Source organism: Macaca fascicularis, chromosome 11 (assembly GCF_037993035.2).
Source record: "Macaca fascicularis isolate 582-1 chromosome 11, T2T-MFA8v1.1".
Classification (NCBI taxonomy): domain Eukaryota; kingdom Metazoa; phylum Chordata; class Mammalia; order Primates; family Cercopithecidae; genus Macaca; species Macaca fascicularis.
This window is the reverse complement of record NC_088385.1, coordinates 28,574,605-28,579,428: the sequence shown is the minus strand read 5'-3', so window position 1 is coordinate 28,579,428 and position 4,824 is coordinate 28,574,605.

Here is a 4,824-nt window from a genome sequence, read left to right as displayed (position 1 = left end):
TAGCAAATATAACGAATGCTGTTTTATTTCCCCTATGAAGAATTAGTAATAAAATAATTTTAGGATGAGTAGAAAATTTCATGGGCCTCAAACGTTAGAACTTTTGAAAGTGAACAAATGAATAATGTTTACTGATCTGTTTTTTGTTTGTTTGTTTTAGATGGGATTTCACTGTGTTGACCAGGCTGGAGTGCAATGTTGTGATCACAGCTCACTGCAGCCTTAACCTCCCAGGCTCAAGCAATCCTCCCACTTCAGCCTCCCAAGTAGCTAAGACTACAGGCATTTGCTGCCACACCCAGCTGATTGTTCATATTCTAGAGATGGGGTCTTGCTGTGTTGCCCACGCTGGTCTTGAACTCCTGGGCTCAAGACATCCTCCAGCTTCGGGCTCCCAAAGTGCTGGGATTACAGGCATGAGCCACTATGCCCAGCCTGGTTTGTTATCATGTTAAATTATAAAGTATATAACACAGAAGTAAAACAGTTGAAAACAATGTGTGAAATTTTAATAAAATAAGTTTGTATCACAGAATGTATTCTACACTTGTTTTTAAAAATGTTTCTTCACAAGGCAGGGCGCGGTGGCTCATGCCTGTAATCCCAGCACTTTGGGAGGCTGAGGCAGGTGGGTTACCTGAGGTCAGGAGTTTGAGACCAGCCTGACCAACATGGAGAAACCCCGTCTCTACTAAAAATAAAAAATTAGCCAGGCGTGGCGATGGTGCCCCTAATGCCAGCTATTGGGACGCTGAGGCAGGAGAATTGCTTGAGTACGGGAGGCGGAGGTTGCAGTGAGCCGAGATCACGCCATTGCACTCCAGCCTGGGCAACAAGAGGGAAACTCCATCTAAAAAAAAAAAAAGTTTCAAGTGCTGTATTATGGAAAATATCAAGTCAATGACATAAAATAAACATTTTTGACTCCACTGCATGAACAATAGCTGCACGAATAGACTGAATACTAAAATACGTTGTTGAGGAACTCAGGTTGATAGGATGTTCTCAGGAGTTAGCACAGTGGCCAGCTGGCGTTTTGTCTGCTTGGAATCTCTTCTCTTTAACCATAACACTCTTACTCCTTTTGGAGAACACCTCTCCACTCTGAGTGCACGTGGTTCCAGTAAGGCTGACTGTGGTGACTATAATAGTTGATGCCAGTGATAGGGTACAAGATCCAGGCCTGGGCAAGGAGGACACAATATTTCTTGGCTCCTGGGATTGATTCAGATTTGGCTGCATGACCTGAGTCAGGCCAATTAGAATCCATCCTAGACTTTCTGGAGCTGTCAGGAAAGAGGTGCACTTTTTCAACAATGGGATTGCTGAATTCATAGGATCTACAGATGAATGAAGCTGACGGTAGCCATTTTAACTGCTACTCATAGGAGATATACTAAGAAATGAATCCAACAGGAAGGAAGAAGAGTTGAGAGGAGAAGAGAGACAAACACCTGAAATGCATGAACACTTGGATCCTGCTCTGTCAAAGCTAGTAATGCATTGACTATCCAAATATGTGGGCCTTAATTTTTGTTTTTGCTTAAACTAATGTGAAATTGTGTTACTGTCCCTCCCAAATAAAATTGCCTCATGAATACACCTAACTCAAATAGTGGTAGCAATAAGTAACTAATTTATAATAGTAACAGAAAAATGTGCTAATTAGGTAGAAATTGTAAAACAAAGAAATTTATGCTTATCAGGGCTGGGTATGGTGGCCCATGCCTGTAACCCCAGCACTTTGGGAGGCTGAGGCAGGAGGATTGCTTGAGCCCAGGAGTTCAAGACTAGCCTGAACCTCATCTCTACAAAAGAATACAAAACTTAGCCAGGTGTGGTGGTGTGCACTAGTCCCAACTACTCGGGAAGCTGAGGTAGGAGGATCGCCTGAGCCTAGGAAGTTGAGGCTGCAATGAGATACAACCATGCCACTGCATTCTAGCCTGGGCAGCAGAGTAAGATCTCATCTCAAAAAAAGAAAAAAAAAAATGCACATCAAAAAGCACGAGAAGCAGAATATATTTTTATTAGGTTATTTCAAAATTTAGGTAGGATTATAGAATTTTAGTCCTGTAGAGATTAATTATTTCAACCTTCTAACTTTAAATTTATAGGTAAGAGAACTGAGGTCCAGAAGGAAGCATCTAAAATATTTAATAAAGCTTATTGATAAATGCTTCCATAGGATTATAATAATGGAAATGAGTAATGACCTGCTGAAGGAGCTTAAAAAATTTAAATTTCTCAAGGCCCAATAGTGAAACCATGAGCTTCAAGTCAGTGAGAAGTTAAAAAAAAAGAAAGCAACCGAATCAATGCCATTTTTCATCCAATTTAATCCAATCAAAAGAACCACAGGAATGAAATAGAATGAATCTAATTTAGAAATAGTTTATTCCTTTTCCTTAAGTGTGACTTCACCCTTCTTTCAACCAAGAAATGTAGACAAAATCTACGAACAGATATGCACCTAAAAATATGAGCCAGTTTGTTCAGTATTAAAATATTTCTTTGAACTGAAAGACAGAAGCAGCCTCTTCAGGAAAATCCCTCTGGGGTCCTATAAAAGTTTCATGCATTCTAAAGACTGGCGACCAGTGTAGCCTGTTCTTTGGGCTTGTTGTTCAGTGGAAAGAACATTTTCTTTGATACTTTAAGTTTGAAGAATCGGTGTATATTTTAATGCCACATATGTGAAGATACTTTTCAAATTTACTTAGAAATTTAGGCAGGAGTATAACTTTTTTGGGAGAGTGAGATGAAAGAAGATTCTTTTAAAAACAGAAAATGCAGTCAACAATCAAGAATAGAAGTTCTTCAGATAAAATATTCACTAGAACCTGGGAAATTTGATTGTAAATCTCCCTGTTGTCTTAATAACTAATACCTGTTTTAGCTGTGTTGGAAGGAGTGGCGATAGATCCTTCCACAATGAAAATAAAGCAGGATTTGCCTATTTTGTAAATAGAACATTTATATATTTAATTTTGTTCAGTTGAGATTTACTTGTATATGTTTCTCTGTAAACTTGGGGATATTGACTTATTTTGTGAACACTGCTCATTACAGACCAGTCCATCTCGACTTGACACTAGTCTATACCTAAATTACTCCCAATTATTTTAGAGTTAAATTTATGTGACTGAAAGTCATGTGGTACGAACAAACAAGAGTAAAGGATTGTTACTGGACTGATGAGATAATTTGCTTTTTAAAAAAGTTGAATTATAAACTGTGGGCACTAGAAATTATATTATTTAGGTGGCTTTAATTGCATGAAATTCTGAACAACTGTTTTTGAGGGACAGATATTTATTTAAATTTTTAACATGCATTTTCCACTCTGTCTTTATATTTCCATGATTGTCTTTATTCAGTAGTACATGTTTTGCAAACTCTTTCCTTAGTGCAGGGATTGCAAAAACTGTCATGAATTAAATATGTCATCTATGAAGTATACCTAATCTATAAGCCAGCATCACGTAATGCAGCTTAATCTTGATTTTCTTTGACAGTTGTAATAAAAATTGTTTTTGATTTTAAAAACTATTAATCTAGTTTGTTTATTCTTCAAAGGAATAACAAACACCTGACTGAAATAAACCTTTGGTTAAAATTATGGATTGGCATCATCTTACCTTTAATTTCTAAGCAACTATCAGTATTTTCATGTTACCAAAGTCTATCAAGTCATTAGGAAAAATGACCAAACCCATTGTTTGGCATCATGGAGACCAAACAGCTGGCTGACTTAGATAAAGATTCCAGTCTTCTGTAAACTGACCATGTGACACACTGGAGTCACAACAGAGGATTTGGAGATACTGAATTTGTCTTTTAACATTACACTTGGGAAAAATAAAAACTAAATCATCTACATTTTGAAATACTTTTTAAATTTATTTCAGTCTTTCATTCATTTATAATCATGAATTTGAATAGTGGAATTATGGGTTGGGTTTTTTTATGGGCAGCTTTGAAAGGTTTTAAAAGAGAAAAGGAAACTATCAGCCCTATCTCTGAAAAACAAGAAAACACAATGGAAATAGTTTACATCATATGGAGATAATACATAAATAGTAAAAGGACTGTGCTATTATAAGTCTAAAACACAGGGCACACTTCCTACTCTTTATCTTAAGATACAGACTCCTTTGATGGAGAGTATACATAATGAAAATAAAGCTGAGCTAATTGTTAGCTTTAATTACTAAAGGTAACAGGATACAGCAAACAGGGTCTCCTGAAAAAATGAGGCTATTAAGTGTCTTTGAGAGAATAAAATACCTAGGAATCCAACTTACAAGGGATGTAAAGGACCTCTTCAAGGAGAACTACAAACCACTGCTCAGTGAAATAAAAGAGGACACAAACAAATGGAAGAACATACCATGCTCATGGATAGGAAGAATCAATATCGTGAAAATGGCCATACTGCCCAAGGTTATTTATAGATTCAATGCCATCCCCATCAAGCTACCAATGAGTTTCTTCACAGAATTGGAAAAAACTGCTTTAAAGTTCATATGGAACCAAAAAAGAGCCCGCATCTCCAAGACAATCCTAAGTCAAAAGAACAAAGCTGGAGGCATCACGCTACCTGACTTCAAACTATACTACAAGGCTACAGTAACCAAAACAGCATGGTACTGGTACCAAAACAGAGATATAGACCAATGGAACAGAACAGAGTCCTCAGAAATAATACCACACATCTACAGCCATCTGATCTTTGACAAACCTGACAAAAACAAGAAATGGGGAAAGGATTCCCTATTTAATAAATAGTGCTGGGAAAATTGGCTAGCCATAAGTAGAAAG